General features: G+C 37.9%; 1 long non-coding RNA gene across 1 annotated transcript in view; it reads right to left on the bottom strand.

Annotated features, from left to right (window-relative positions):
• LOC147445664 (uncharacterized) overlaps positions 1 to 12,568 on the bottom strand; it is a 30,554-nt gene extending 17,986 nt beyond the window's left edge. The window contains exons 1-2 of the long non-coding RNA XR_015189797.1: positions 12,465 to 12,568; positions 11,311 to 11,402 (exon numbers count right to left, since the gene is read on the bottom strand). This is a non-coding gene — a long non-coding RNA (uncharacterized LOC147445664). The remainder of the gene's footprint in view (positions 1 to 11,310; positions 11,403 to 12,464) is intronic.
• Positions 12,569 to 16,877: the final 4,309 nt, after the last annotated feature.

Raw genomic sequence — 16,877 nt, 5'->3', positions numbered from 1 at the left:
TGCCATGTTACCACTCACTTTTGCATTTTAGACCTTCTTAGCCTTCACTTTGCATTTTAGATGAAAGGTTTTGTAAAGTTTCTTCTAAGTTAACCAATGCATGACATGTGGATGCGCTCTCCTTCCTTGAAAATTTTAAGCTGCATTATATATAGTATAGATAGATATAGATGTTACCACTCACTTTTGCATTTTAGATGAAAGGTTTTGTAAAGTTTTCTTCTAAGTTAACCAATGGATGACATTCGGATAACTAAAAATTGTTAAATTATCCTTAAATGAAAGATTTTTTTCACAACTAATTTGTTTTTTGACTTTTGGTTTTAATATGCAAATGTGACCTTGTTAGTTTGATGCAACTTGTATTATTATTAGTGATTAGCTTTAAATATTTTCAATATTGACAAAATACATTTTAAAGAAAAAATTCATTAATTAGTGTCATCATTTCTTTAAAATGTTTTTATACTACAATGATCTATTATCATTTGATCAAAGTTTGATGTCATTTAAATGTCGATACTAACTCTAAAATCCAATCTATATTGAAATAGTCATATTGGTTTTTAAAAAAGAAACAAACTAAATTTCCAAGTTCGAAAGAATTTGATCAACAAGTAACTTCTCCATGTTTACCGTTGAAATAACTTGACCAATTAGTCACGTTTTTTCATGTATCTATTACTCCCTTTATAATATATATCCTTCTATAACCTTTCAAAATATTTATTGTGAAAAACTAAATTCTACAAACACAACCCTCATCTTGTTTGCATTACATATTCATATAGGCCACCGTGATTCTTCACCTTGTTTCTAATATTGATGTGGGGTTCCCCTAAGCTTTCTCTCATTTTCAAACTTTCATATCTTAAATAATCAAGATTGTATATATAAAAAAACTTATTATACTTCTTGTATTGAGTCAAGAAAGCATTTGCCAAATGTGAAGATATAATAACCTCTTTAGAAGTTGCGACTTTCTTTAAAATTTGGATAAGTACAATGTTTCTATCTTATCATCAATGAGGCTAAAGATGCACTTAATCAATAATTGGAAAACTTGAAGCGTACAATAACGTGGATCTTTTGTAAAGCTACTCAATAGTTTTCTACTCATTATTTCTTTGCTATGCCATTGACTATATCTTTTTGGCCTCCTAAAGGACTTAGTACGCCAAGGGTGAAGGCCGTTCAATTTTTTTTGTTAAACAAGTGTCCCTAAGGGCTTTAAAAGTTTTAGCCTTTTAAATGCTTTCTCTAAAGCCTATATTCACTTTATGGGCACGCTTGAAAAAGACTTTACAAAATAAAGGATTCAATAATATATCCATAGGAATATCTGCATATGTTTTTGGGTCGATTCTTTTAGTAAGAATCTAAGTGAGATGCCGCTTTGTTGAAGGGAGGAAATAACAAACAAAGTCAAAAAGAGGTTGAAAATGGTAGGCAACCAGCAGTCAGTTGGAGGCGAGAGAGTGACCTAAGGTTGGCATGAGGGGCTACTTCACATAGCTAGGAGAAGAAGACTACCTTTTTTTAATATTTTGCATTTGCATTGCATGCAACAAACAACTTGTAGGTGGAGTGGCTTAACCCCAAGATTTCTCTCATGCTTGGTGAGATTGTTAGGTCAAGGTTGCTCACTGCATGGTGCTTATTTGAGACATGTCAAGTTTGAATTGCTAAGTTGAAGTGGAATCTACAAATATTCGATCTAATGAGAGCAGAAAGAGCGAGTTTAATCCCATGATGTGAGGAATTGATAAAGGGTCCTTTCATTTATTAATTTCTATGCATATGAAATCTATCTTTTCTTATAAAACACATTAAAATATTATTTTGTCTAAAATTTTAACGTATCTTTTTATTTTATCATTTTTACTATATATAAAATTTGCACAAAATGTGAGAATTACCAAAATTTTAAATTTAATTATATCTTACATCTATTAGACCTATCTTTTCCTATGAAAACATTAAAAGTTTCTTTTGTTTTAATATGGCAATGGACCCCTTTAATGTTTTTATTGCATAAAATTTTTTCACAAAATGTGAGAGTTATAAAATTTTTAGTTTTATTATATCCTATGCCTATTAGATCTACCTTTTTCTATGAAAACATTAATTTTTTTAAAACAAAATTGGCAATGGATCCCTTTATTTATTTTACCTTTTTTTTTAAAAGAATGCCAATGTGAGCCTTTCAATTTGTTGTTTAAGTGGGACTCTCCGTAACATATAAACCATTTGTGATTATTTGTGTATAATGGACAATAAAATTTTAGATTAAAATACAAAAACATGACACGTGATTGTAAGCACGTGATGGGGTCTTATCTTTAGTAGGCCTTCGTGACTCTTCACATTGTCTTTGGGTTTCCCGTGAATGCAACAAAGAAAACAACTACAAATGGATTCTTTTACTTTTACTTGCTAAGATTACTTTAAGAGAATATTGTAAAAGAATTACTTTAAAAAATTACTTTTACTTGCTAAGATTTTTAAGAGAATATTGTAAAAGAAAACTCAAGATGGAAGCCACTATTCTTCTTCTAAAATATTACCTTCTTTTCATATATATTGTGCAAAAAGTTTACAAGTCCATCCATAGTCATTGTAATATACTTATCAATGTAGAATCTTCCTTCTTTGTGCTCCTGTGCTATACAACTTTTTTCTCTCTAATTAAATTCGCAACGTGCTTATTGAAAACAGAAGAAGAAGACAAGAGCCATAGGACAAACCGACAACTAAAGGAACTTTAGAACTAAACTAGATTTAGCAAATCTAAAAATATGCTTGAAGATCATCTGATAAATATTCGGCCATCAACTGGTAAATCTAACATGAAGCTGATCAACAAAACACAAATAGCTAACTATGGATAAAAAGATAAGCGCATTCAAAAAGAACAAAGAATACTAAAGGAGTAGACATATTATTTTATAAAAGTGAATTTTGTTTATTCTCTCTATTTTCATGACTTATGGTCACTTCTCATTGCAAAATTCAGTTCTTTGTATGAAACGTTTGCATCATCTTTACTGTACATAGGTCAATCCCTTTAAGGTGGGGAAATTGGGCTAAAATTTGGAATGAAGAAAGTTAGTAATATGCTATGATAAAGTGTTGACTTCACAAAAAGAGAGGATTAATGCATGCTAATTGAACAATTTTTTGTTCCTAATGTAGACTTATATTCCCTCTTTTTATGTAATCCTAAAGTGGCCAAGCCTAATTTTTGGATCTTTCTAGGCAGCTAGGTAGCTTAAAGACATGAAACACATGCAACAAGGTTATAAGAAAAGCATATATCTAGGTTAGAAAAGCAAAAAATGACATACGAACATTTGCATGCATGCTACAAAATGTCTAATAAAACTTAGAAGTAGTTGTGAGTCTGAGTTTAAGTGGGAAGCTTGGTGCTGGCCCAAGGACAGACATTTCATACTAAAGAAGTCCACTGCACACTTAATACTTATAACATTGTTGGATTGGTTCTCTCCCTTGAACAAACAATGGGGTATGGACTAGCCAAAATCAAGATGGGTGATTGTCACTAAGAACATTTGGTGTCCCCAATGACTGTAGGTGATGAAGGTCTTCCTTTGGAAGGTACTTTGGGGAGCCTTACAGCTGGGGTTAAGGTCCTAGCCAGGGGGATTGGCCTTGATACGTGCTCTCAATGTAAAACGGCCAGTGAAGACCTCTCACATATCTTCAAGGATTGGCCAGCGATTAGCGGTCTGGCAAGGAAGGTCTGCAAGTGAGTCCAAAGGACTTGGAAGATAGTCTTCTTTAAAAACGATCTTTTCTTGGGAGGAAAGGCCTACAAGAGCCACGAGATAATCATTGCAACTCAACTTGTTAGATTTTGTTACTTCAAACAAATCTGGAAGACCAGGAACAAGGAAGGGTATTCAAGAAGAAAATCAGGATATAAAAACCACTCATGACCAGAGTCAAACGAAAAAAGAAATATCAAGAGTTGAAAAAAGCTCTAAAGGAGATATACACCACCAAAATGGAAACCACGGAAGAGAATGGGAAGGATGTAATGCATGTTCCATCCCATTACAAAAAGTATACTCTCCAAGATCGGAAAATCATAATCAAACAACCTGTTAGGGAACTACGAAAACAAGGCAAGTCTTACGAAGGACCTGAAAACGCTAAAAGGGTAGACTTGGCTGAACCAAGAAAAGAGCCTAAACAGATTACATTTCAAATGACCTAACAGAAGAAGAACAAAAGATTTTGCTAAGCTTGTTAAAGGAATACCAAGATATCTTTGCTTGGTCTTACAAGGATCTCAAGGGTGTTGATCCAGAAATCTGTCAACATACTATACCCATGAGAGATGATGCGAAACCAACTAGACAGAGACCATACACTTATAACAAAACATTTACCAGAAGATCAAAGAAGAGATTGAGAAACTAAAGGAAGCCGAATTCATTTACAAAATTGAACACACTGATTGGGTGTCCCCAATTGTGGTAGTACTTAAGAAGAATGGGAAATTACGAGTGTGTGTTAATCTCAAAAAAGTGAATGAAGCTACCATTAGAGACAACTTTCCTATTCCGATAACGGAGCACGTTTTAGAACGAGTGGCAGAAAAAGAAGCTTACAACTTCCTAGATGGTTTTCCGGGATACAATCAACTTTTGGTTGACCCAAAAGATCAGCAATAGAATGGGGTATATTTGCCTATCGGGTTATGCCGTTTGGGTTAACTAATGCTCCAACCACATTTCAGAGATTGATGAGCCATGCTTTCAAAGAGTATCTTCGGAAATTCTTGGAAGTATACATGGATGATTTATGAGTACATTTGTCAATCCGAGCTGATCATTTTGAACACCTCAAAAAGGTATTCGAGAAATAGAGACTTTACAGGATTTTCTTAAACCCTGAAAAGTGCACATTCATGGGAAGACAAGGGAAAATTCTTGGACATATAGTGTCTAAAAATGGCATAGCTAATGATATTGAAAAGATTCATGTCATTGCTGATTTTCCTAGACCAACAACAGTCAAAGGGGTACAAGCCTTCATGGGACATGGTGGGATATTACCGACAGTTCATCTACATGTATGCCATAATTGCAAAACCCATGTGTAGCATGATTACGCACTTTGAATGGACTGAGGCATGTGAAGAATCCTTCATGAAGCTTAAGAAAGCTCTCACCTTAGCTCCAATATTGAAAGCACCCGATTGGGATAAAGTATTCCACGTGCACAAAGATGCTTCAAACTTTGCTATTGGTTGTATACTAGCCCAACCAGGAGATAGAAAAATTGACTTTCCTATTTCTTATGCTAGCCGACAATTAAATATGGCAGAAAAGAATTACACCACCACTGAAAGAGAAGGACTAGGAATGATCTATGCTGTTAAAAAGTATAGACATTACCTATTGGCCAACAAGTTTGTGTTCTTTGTGGACCACCAAGCTTTGTTATATTTGGTTAACAAACCATGCATCACAGGGAGAATAGCGAGATGGTTCATTATTCTTCTCGAATTTGATTTCACTGTGGTTGTTAAAAAAGTCACTACACATCAACGAGCAGATCATTTGTCCAGGATTGTTTCGGGGGAATCACCTAAAGGGGTAGATGATGATCTCTACCAGATGCCTATTTGTTCTCCGTGGAAATGATACCAAGATGGTCGGAAAAAATTGTGTCATTAATGACGATAGCTCAAGTGGATTCACCACTTCCTATCACAATTGATTTAATTGAGCAATCGGCTACGTATCAATTACTAGCTGGGAGGCTATATAAAAGAAATTGAGACGGGATATTGCTTTTATGCATTAACCCTGAAGAAAGGGATCAGTACCTAAGTCAAGCACATGTTACCATAGTAGGACTTCACTTTGTGGAAGACCAAACTATGCAACGAATCTTAAGACTTGGAGTATTTTGGCCGACTATGAGGAAAGATGTTCGATCTTTTGTAAGAGATTGCCCTCAATGTCAGAAACAACAACCCATTCCTCATGTAACATTGTTTCAAATGTCACTTGTTCCTAAGTGGAGTAGCTATCTGGTTACTTACTTATCAAGTCGAACATTTCCTGAGGATATGAGTAAACACCGTCAAAGAGCAATTGAAACGGAAGCAAGAGACTATGCTCTTATTGGGAACCAATTATATCGATGAGGTAAAGATCAACATTTGCGTCTTTGTGCAAATGAAAACGAGTATATTCCGATTATAGAACAAACACATGCTGGATTAGCTGGAGATCACTTTTCTAGTGAGACCACCACAAAAGCAATCTTGATGGCAGGCATATGGTGGCCAACACTTTTTGCAGATGCCAAAGAATATGTTCGACGGTGTGATGCTTGTCAACGAGCAAAAATGCCAACACGAGTAGACAACATGCCCTTAAGACCAATGATGGGGGCCAGATCCTTCGCAAAATGGGGTATAGATTTTGTGGGACCGATATAGCCACCTACTTATAGAACCCAAGCTCAATATATAATTGTAGCTACGGACTATTTGACCAAATGGGCCGAGGCTAAAGCGACTCAAAAGAATGATGCTAGAACCACTGCTACATTCTTATATGAGTATATATTCGTAAGGTATGGACTGCCAATAGAGATTGTCAGTGATCGGGGAACTCGTTTCCTCAACGAGGTAATAGAGTATTTGTTTAATGAGTCTATGGTTATCCATAACAAATCAGCTCCCTATCACCCACAAGCAAACGGACAAGCTGAGCATACGAATAAAATTCTTAGCTCAGTACTCACCAAAGTGGTTAGTTCAGAAAGGACCGACTGGGAAATGAATCTCCATGCTGCTCTATGGGCTTATTGAGTTTTATTCAAAACAGTTTTAAATGCTACACCCTTTAATCTTGTTTATGGTCTTGATGCCATACTGCCAATAGAATTTCTATTGCTGACATTAAGGGTAGCACAAACTCTTGAGTGGACTAGACATGAATTGTTAGAAAGACTTGAAGATTTGGAAAAGCTAGATGAGCAAAGGCTAACTGCTGTAGCTCATATCTATGCACAAAAGAGAAAACAAAAGCAGTTTTTGATTCCCACTTAATCACCAAAATTTTCAAGAAAGGGGACTTAGTTCTAGTCTATTCCCTTAAGCAACACATTCCCAAGTTTAAGAAAAAGAGAAATGGACCATTTGTCATTGAAGATGTATCTCTAAGTGGAGCAGTAAAATTGTCAACCTTGGATGGTGAACCAATGGCTAATTGGATTAGTGGATGTCGTTTTAAGAAATACAATTTACCACTAACCAATGAATTGCTAGAGAGAATGCATGCATCCAAACAAAGGAAGATCAAGCGACAATAGGTTATTGATGAAGCCCAAGAGGAAGCTAGACTTTGGGTACTCAAGCGTAAAGCTACTCTCAAGAATCAACAGACACCGATTTCCATCAACACTTTGGAAATAGATGATCGACAATGGGAATTACCTAAAGACGTAGTTTCAACAGATGACAACTGGTTATATGGAATGGATCTGCGCATCAAAGTACAACTCAACAATCATAGCACCAATGCTTTGGTAGACACAGGAGCTAGAGTGAATGCAGTCAGTTATTCCACATACAAGAAAGCAACAAGTCAAGCATTGACCGCAGGAATAATGACAATCAAAGGATGCAACAAGAACCCAACTCCAACATTGGAAATGGTCAACTTGAACGTGGTAGTACATGGATGTTCATGTCCGCATCAGTTTGTATGCTTGCCAGATGAATACATGAATGAGACCATGATTCTTGGTATTCCTTGGATGCGAACATACAAAGCAGTACCAGATTGGGATACAAATCAATTAAAGCTATCACTTAAAGGAGGGTAACTCATTGTTCCCATTGCACCAAGCAAAGAGGAATGAAAAAGGTGCAATCAGAGGACCAATTGATGAAGCAAATTTTCTCCATACCCTCGACAAACAAATGCTACAAGTAGCATACAAGGAGTCAGGCAAATTTGGGTACCAAAAGCACAACTTGTGAATAAACCAAATCAGATCTGGGTGCCTAAACTTCACCAAAGAAGCAGAAGATGGTTCCAAGGATTCGAGCACAGAATCGAGCACCTATGATCAGGGAACCTAACATGAAAAGGGTTTGGAAGAAAAAGGAACACTTATCTTCCCCACACAACGCAAAACCAATCAAACAGTGGCGAGTTAAGTCTCAACAGACTCTCAAAAACCATGCACCAAGCAGACTGAGCTACCAATGGCGAGAAAAAGCTCGACAACCGTCTAAAGTGCTACCAACAGCTCAAGCAATCAGCGTGCTTAAACACCTTGATGGTACTATCAAACAGAGAGCACAAAGACTACAAGATTTTCTCTTTGGAAGATACCAACAGCAAACCTCGACATCGAAAACCCTTGAGTTATTTACTCAAGACCCAGCTCTTGCACAGCATATTGAGTTGAATTGCATTGATCTTCACATCATGGTAGATCCAATCACAGCTATGCATAGACACAATTGTTCAATCCATGCACACAGTCATCCCGGAGAATGCCATCTAGGAGGGGTGGAAGGGTACTACTAAATACTAAGTAATTAGGGGCAATGTTTGAAGAGGGAGGAAAAAATTTCATGTTAACGTGTATTTTTTTGCAAAATTACCTAATAATGCCCTTATAATTCATCAACTGGGGAAAAATCACTAATAATATCTCCCCGATGAGTGTAAATAGTGTATATACTATCAGAAAATCATAAAAAATAGTCCTTTTTTGGGTATGTTTCATCATTTTTGCTGATAGAAAGGCTTAAAAATGGAGAAATCCAACAAAAAACAATAAAGCTGTTTTTTTCAAGGGATTTTCTTAATTACTGGATTTTCACTTTGCTTTTTAAAAGCATTTTTCTATTTTCTTTGATTTTTTCAAATTAAAAGGTCAAAAGTTAATAATAAATAGCAAGGAAGCTCAGATGGAAAAATGGAAGACACGCTGATGATCAGAAAGACAAGGCGGACAAGCACAAAAAATTTCAACGAAATCAAAAGATGGAAGCGGGAAGCCTAAATTAAGCGGCCAAGCCTACTTTTGCAAAATTCTTGCAGAATGAGCTACAGGAATCCGATTTGGGAAATTTTTGAGCCTAACATAGATTCACGGCCTAATAGGTCTAAAGGGGGAATCTGGGGAAATTTGGTTCGAGAAGTCCGGGTATAGATATCCAGAGTAGGATAAAACCACCTCATTTCCACTTGGAGCTTTGCAGAGAGAGCATTTCGGCTTTCTTTCGCACGTCAGAAGAGAATTAGGGTTTTTTGGGAAAGGCCAGAATTCCGACCTGGCTCGACAGATGGCCTGCTAATGAGGTTCAATCGGGTATTCAATAATTCCATGGAAAGAGCTAATTTCATGGAGATAGTACAAGAAAGCAGAAGGGCCATGTTAGCCCTTGGGAAGTGGAAGAACTCAGACGAGTGAAACAAATCAATTGGCATCGTAGATACCGGTTCGTAAGGATAAGATCGTGGATTTTCTAGGGGGGGGCGGGGCTCCCCTGTTAGCCGATGGTTGGTATATTGGATATGTCATGGCTCGGCATGAGCATGGCAAGAATCTGTAATTTTTTGGGATTGTCAATATAATCTACCCACCATTGTGAGTTTTGGGAAAAAAAACTTAGAAGTAGTTAGCATAGTCCATTTAAGATGACCATGGAGTCAAAAGGAGCTAGCTTGGTTGTTGAGTACTCGACCTTCGTGACCTAGGTCATGGATTCGAGTGTGACCAGGCAACTCTATGCACTCATAAGGACATTTGTATCGCCTCGCACGGGATATGTGCGATTTGTTACAACAAAAATATGACCATGAAGCCATGACTAAAATATTAGTGAGATCTGATTCACCATGGATATACTAAATTAGATGGAAGCGTTAAAGAAACTAGCTATAGAAACCTTTTAGATGAAATTTTGCTTCTATCAAGCTTATATATGTACTTATAAAGTGTCGCTAAGAAGGGGAACTAGCTCTATGTGTCTTATTGTGTGAAGGATGTAACTTTTTATTCAAGAGACACGATTCTTGACAAAACCATTATTCTATATTGTGCCATCTTGACAAAATCTTCTTTCCATATCACGGTTCCTTTTTTATTAAGAAGTGAAGAACTTTCCTTAATTCAAATTTTCTCTTATTTTTGTGGATATTATTATTGACCCAAAAAACTTCTTAGTCGCATTATATGCTCTCTATGATGAAGTTTACATGTATTACGTGAGAAAATACCAATATAAGCAAATTATTTGCAAATTTGGTATAATTCACTCCATTGTATAATACACCCAGTATTTCCGGATTAGACAAACTCCAAATAATGTATAATGCAACATATAAAATTTCTCCCTAATGTTTTGCACTTTAAATTTTTCTTTTAAAGATCTTAAATTTAAAGAAGCCACGCTTCATGGTGATCAAACTATCATATATATATATATATATATATATATATATATATATATATATATATATATATATATATATATATATATATATGTGTGTGTGTGTGTGTGTGTGTGTGTGTATAAAAACCTATAATAATTTTGTAAAAATATATAGATTATCATTTTAATGCAAATTAGGAGGTTAAAAAAAAGCAAGAGCAATGATTTTAACAATATTATCAAGTTAAAGTTTTCCATTATGCTCCTAGTATTATCAAGTTAAAGTTTTCCATTAAAGTTTTCAATGATCTTCAGAAAGGTTGAGGCTTTTTAAAGATCCTAGTACTTTTCTAGAAGTGCATGTTGAGAAATTGCATTTTGAAAAAGCAAACAAGAATGTCCCAAAATTTACCTTTTGGAGGATCTCCACTATGTGGGTCTTGCCTACATAACAAGATGATGAGAGACTACTAATTTTGTGGTTCATGACTCCTTTGTTCACCTACCACACACCCACTTTATGACTCTTTTTGCTTAGCATGCACATCACCTTATCAATTTTTGGCTTATGCTTTCACTGTAGAATGAAAGCATCACATATGCATTATAAGAAATGCACATCAAAAGAAGCTTTCATAGCTATGTACTTCAAGATTTAAGTAAGCTCTTTTGGCATCATTATCACTACCAACATTGCAAATTTGCAAGTAACAAATATCTAGACATTAGAGTTGCAAAGCTTGTATGGCCTCAAAACGTACTATAATTTGACATGGGCATCGTGTAATAGTCCCTTTGAAAGAATGAGATACCTCATTAAAGATTTTGAAGACCAACTTTGGAAAGAGGAAAGTTAAAGCACTCACTCTTTGCAAGTTGGCAAGTGTGGTGCTATAGCATCGGCATCGATATATGGTCCTCATGCTTGATGGGTAAGTTTGAACAATGTGGTCCAACCCTAGTAAGATTGAGCAATCAGATCCATTTGCACCAATTGCCAAATTGAGGATTTCTAAATATGGTGTAACTTGTTATGATGTTTCCCTTTCACTTTAACAAGAAGATGATGCTAAGGAAACTATCAACATGGTGCACTTTGTCTGCTTTATGGGACAACAATTTTTACAATGAAAGAAGACAGATTAGTCATGATGAGAATTTGGACTTGCTTGTGACACATAACAAAAGTTTGGCGGCCTGTGTCTTCATTCACGGGTACATTTACTCTCCACCTTGGGGGGTGCACTATGTAATCATGTTAATGTATAATGTGAGTTCGATAGGAGAGGTTTTGAAATTCAAAAATTTTAGGCAATTTAATAGAGATACATTAAAATAAGGGGTTTTTATATTCAATTTTGAAAAAAAAGTCCTAAAATAAAGGGTTATTTTATTCATTCAGACATGTTTAAAGAGGGGTTTTTTAAATACCCCACGAACGCACATTATATAGGGGGATACTGAGTAGTGAACCCCCCGATCTCTCCACATGTAGAGTAAATCTCTATTGGTGGTGCTCTTTGTAAAACAAGAAGAGCCTTTTTTGGAGTATCTCTGCTTAACTTAACAATGCTTAACTTAAACAGGATCCCTCAATTTTTAACTCCACACTCTTATGAATGGTCTGTTTTCTTAATCATTTTTGCACCAGAATTGAACCTACAACCCTTTGCTTAAAATTGTGTGCCCTTATGGATGCACATTGCTTCTAATGAGTAGCCAAATGATCAAGGTCAACTTCAAACTGCACACTCATAGTGTGTTGATCTAGTGAAATGGATCTTGGTTTGCACATCACCCAAGGAATTACACATACATCACCATACCAACTCGTATGTATACTATCTTATAGACATACCGGTAAAATTTTACAACAGAATTGCCGATGAAAAAAGAAAGAACTAGAAGTACATGTCATACTCTTAGCCATAATAGTCATTATGAAAAAGTGAATTGGAAATGCATATAGTGGACACTCTTTAGGTAAAACAATGATCCCACATGATAAAAGATTATTTACCAAAACTTTAGGATGCCCGATTGACAGCATAAACAAACCTTGAAAGCCTCCTTGAGAGTAATCTTGTCACTGAGTTTACACCTTGTAAATATGTTGCCTTGTATTGATTTTGTGAATGCTTGCCTTGCTTGGCACAAACCTTATACAAAGCCTTGCTTTGCCAAACTTGCAAGTTGTGCTTGTAAAGAATCAAGCCTTGCTTGATATCCTCCCTATTGTGATGTTTGAATGCCACAAAGAATACCTCCTTGCTTGGATGCCCTCACAAAATGAAGCCTTCCTTGAGTAGGTGTGCCCAATTTTGGAAGCAGGTGGATTAATCGGTATCTTCTGAGATGCCTTGGATAGGTTTGAGGTCAAAAAGGGGGAGGCAGGCACGTGGAGGCGAGAGAGAAAGGTAGTGCGACGTGTTGTCTGGTTGCGATCACAGGGAGAGAGAGAGAGAGAGAGAGAGAGAGAGAGAGAGAGAGAGAGAGAGAGAGAGAGAGAGAGAGCAAGCAGCCCATTTGCGAGATGTCGCGCTCCAAGTAGAGTGTGCGTGTGATGTCTGCAGCTCCAAGAGGGTGTGGCCATGGCTGCGCAGGTGCGGCAGACGGTAGAGTGAGAGAGACAGCAACAGCGCTGGTGTGAGCTCGTCTAAGCGACTGACAGACAGGCGCAGAGCGACCTGCAGACGAAGCGAGTGGAGGAGGGTCTGGCCATCGCTGCGCAGGCAGGGCAGAGGGCAGAGCGACCTGCAGACGAGGCGAGTGGAGGATGGTAGAGAGATAGAAGAGAGAGGAGAGAGAGGGATGGTGGCATCTGCGTAGAGTCCACCTAATGGGGGCATGGACCGAGTAGCTGTAATGAATAATTTAACCGTGCTTAAATCTTCAACATTATTGAAGATAATGATATCTTTATAATAAAATGGTCAAGCTTTGATGGCTCCTTGTCTTGCTTGATAATTCCATGGATTTTCATTTCCCTTGTATGTGGTGGAAGCCTTGCTTCTATTTTATTAACTTTGCACGCTTGGATGTTACCACTCCAATGTCGTAGGAAAAATTTCAAAGCTCTTTGAAGAGGAGCCTTTGAATCCAGGTTGTCTTACCTTTGATTCTCCACACGTTGTGATCAGTGTGTGCAGAGCTAGAAAAATATATTTTTCCTAACCTAAGAAAATAAGGGCAAACTTGAATTCTATCGGTTTTTTAGGTCAAATTTTGAAGCTTTTGCCGGTATTTACACTAAAACTTGTGTAAATTTGCCGGTTTTCTTTAGGGCAAGCTCAAAATCTAACCGGATTTTATGATTTTAGCTGGTTAAAAATACATTGTACCCCAGTTCTTTTCTAACACTGGGGGTGTGATTAAAATTGCCTTGCGATTTGAAAACTTCTATTGCACCTTCCATGCCTCCTTATTCAAACTTGAATTTTTATCTTACCTCAAGGGCTCAAGGACATGATAGCCTTGCTTGCCCTTGCTCAAGGCCAAGGCTCGACGTGTCTACAAGAAACTGCTACAAACGGAGGCGCGATAGCCCTGGCACATACACGAACTCGCAATCGAAGCTATACGTGAACAGCAAGAGACGGAGAGCAGAAGAGGGTGAGGGGGAGCACGTGCAGGCGCACCTCCTAGAGCGGAGTGCTACGCGAGCATGACGAGAGAGAAGAGAGGAGAGAAGAATACACAAACACTGGGTGCAATCTCCCCCCGTGCAAGAGTGAGCATGTCCCTCCTGCACGTATTTAATTTATAGAAAAGTTCATGCTAAAAAATGAGTTACATCCAGTTCACACTTGGGCATAAAATGGTCCTGGCTCATAAAGAGCTCAATGTAACAATTAATAGCTGTCTACATCTCAACTTATAACTAAACCATAAATACTAAGGCTTGCCACAGAAAATCCAATGGAGGCAGTTTTATTCCGAATAACTACTATCGCCTTATTGTCCAGCATGTGCCAATCACTAATCTGCTCACACAACTCACTTGTTTCATATTCCACAATTCAAATCAACATTGCAATACTTCATCAAAATATCAAATATTTCACAAATATCATCAAAATATCAATTCCATTACATGTGTTGTGTGAGCAGATCAGTGATTGACACATGCTGGACAATAAGGCGATAGCAGTTATTCGGAATAAAACTGCCACCATTGGATTTTCTATGGCAAGCCTTAGTATTTATGGTTTAGTTATAAGTTGAGATGTAGACAGCTATTAATTGTTACATTGAGCTCTTTATGAGCCAGGACCATTTTATGCCTAAGTGTGAATTGGATGTAACTCATTTTTGAGCATGAACTTTTCTATAAATTAAATACGTGCAAGAGGGACATGCTCACTCTTGCACGGGGGGAGATTGCACCCAGTGTTTGTGTATTCTTCTCTCCTCTCTTCTCTCTCGTCATGCTCGCGTAGCACTCCGCTCTAGGAGGTGCGCCTGCACGTGCTCTCCCTCACCCTCTTCCGCTCTCCATCTCTTGTTGTTCGCGTATAGCTTCGATTACGAGTTCGTGGATGTGCCAGGGCTACCGTGCCTCCATTTGTAGCAGTGGTATCAGAGCCAAGGAAGATATCCTCGAAAGTCACAAAATCCTACGAGATCCGCATAGGTTTATGGAGAAAAGGGGAATAGCATGACTCAAGCTAAGTTATTTTTTTTTAATCAATTCAATTATTTTTGCCAAATAGTGTCGACTTGTGTAAATGCATGGTGACTTGAACCGATTACGAGTAAGGCGAGCTTCCCTTCTCTTTTGGCATCACGAGCCTACCGCCTATGGGGAAACACCCCTAATAAGAGCATTGTTTCAAGTTTTGAAAGGTAAACGCCTGATAAGAGAATAAAAGCACTGTTTAAGTTTGAAAAGCAAAGCTTAACTTTTATATATCTATATGTTTTCCTTTCGAGTGTATTTCTTTGGTGGAGCAACAGAAAACGCTCAGGCTTATCAAGATACTAATCGACCTTCATCCTTCATCGCTTACGGATTTGAGCCAATGGGCTATGACCCCCACACATGGGGAGACAGTCGAGTTTCATCTACTTGAGAATCTACGTCCGCCTCAGCCGCTACCCACCCTTCGACTGTGGCTGCACCTACTTCCGGCTACCCTCCAAATTGGCACTACTGTCGAGCACAAACCCATCGTCAATAATATCCCTCATGTCAAGACTCGCACCAACCGAGACCCTTGCATGGACCAAGCCTTACGATGCTTTTCACCACCGCTTTTCTTATCGGCTCCGAGTAACCAACAACTAATAAGCGTTCCTTTTTTCCTCCAACAACAAGAGCCTCAACTTTTTTTTAACCACCAAGCAGTCTCCAAACTTTACCACCACTAAATAGTTTCCCTTTTATTGATGTCACAGTTCAACCTCTTTTTTTTCTTTTTTTTCCCTTAAGGCTATTACCTTGCTACTGTCACTTTTCTTTTACTTTTCCTCTCCTTCATATCACCTTCCCTATTATTCGGTATGCTCCATCACATCATCTCTCACCAAACCCCCCCCCCCCCCCCCCCCCCCCCCCCATGTTTTCTTTTTTTTAAGGATACCTCCAAGAAGAAAACACACACACACATTCATTTTTTTTTTTTTTTGGGGAAAGAGAAGCTTAGCAGACCATAACACCGAGATATTTTTTATCTCTCTCTTCACCACTTCTAAGCAAGAGCGTGCCCACACACACACACACACTCCACGAAGACGACAATAATTTCGTTCACATAACCCTCAACGTTGAATCGCGATTTTCAGCTGATCACTCTATGTCTTAATTCTCTCCCTCGTGATGGAGACAAACGGCGCCAGTAACCCTTCCGATTGGACCACCGATTCACCTCTCCCGGCATCGACCTTGGAGCAACAAGTATTCTTGTTGCAACAGGAATTAGACATTGCGAATCAACGCCTTGCAACAAATGATCAGAAACGAGCACGCGAAGATGACAACGAAGATGAACGTATGATCAAAATTTTGAAGGCTGCGTTCGAAGCTCAACAATCCAGCAAAGAGGCAAAGACAAGTAAAAAATCTTTCACGTTTTTCAAGTTTGATGGTTGCAAAATTGGTAAAACAGTGCTATCTTGGTTAACTCAATTCGACAATTATTTTGCTGGCGAATCTTTCACTGAAAAAGATAAAATTAAATGTGCTACTAATCACCTTTCTGGTCAAGCTTCACTCTGGTGGAGCGTGCTTCGCAAAACGGCAGAACGACCATCAACTTGGGACAGTTTTCAATAGCGGGTCAAAGATTCCTTCCTACCTCCTCAGTTTGGTCTTGACGCTCGTCGTGCTTGGGCCAAATTCTTCTGGATGCAAGAAGACACCATCTCTCGTTACACTGACCGCTTATGGGAACGTCTTCTACTCCTCCGTATGGTAGAAGAAGTGCCTGCAGAG

Source organism: Adiantum capillus-veneris, chromosome 12 (genome assembly GCF_014529385.1).
Source record: "Adiantum capillus-veneris isolate H3 chromosome 12, ASM1452938v2, whole genome shotgun sequence".
In the NCBI taxonomy this organism is placed as follows: Eukaryota; Viridiplantae; Streptophyta; class Polypodiopsida; order Polypodiales; family Pteridaceae; genus Adiantum; species Adiantum capillus-veneris.
The sequence above is the reverse complement of the archived record's forward strand: the minus strand, read 5'-3'. Positions and strand labels throughout refer to the sequence as shown.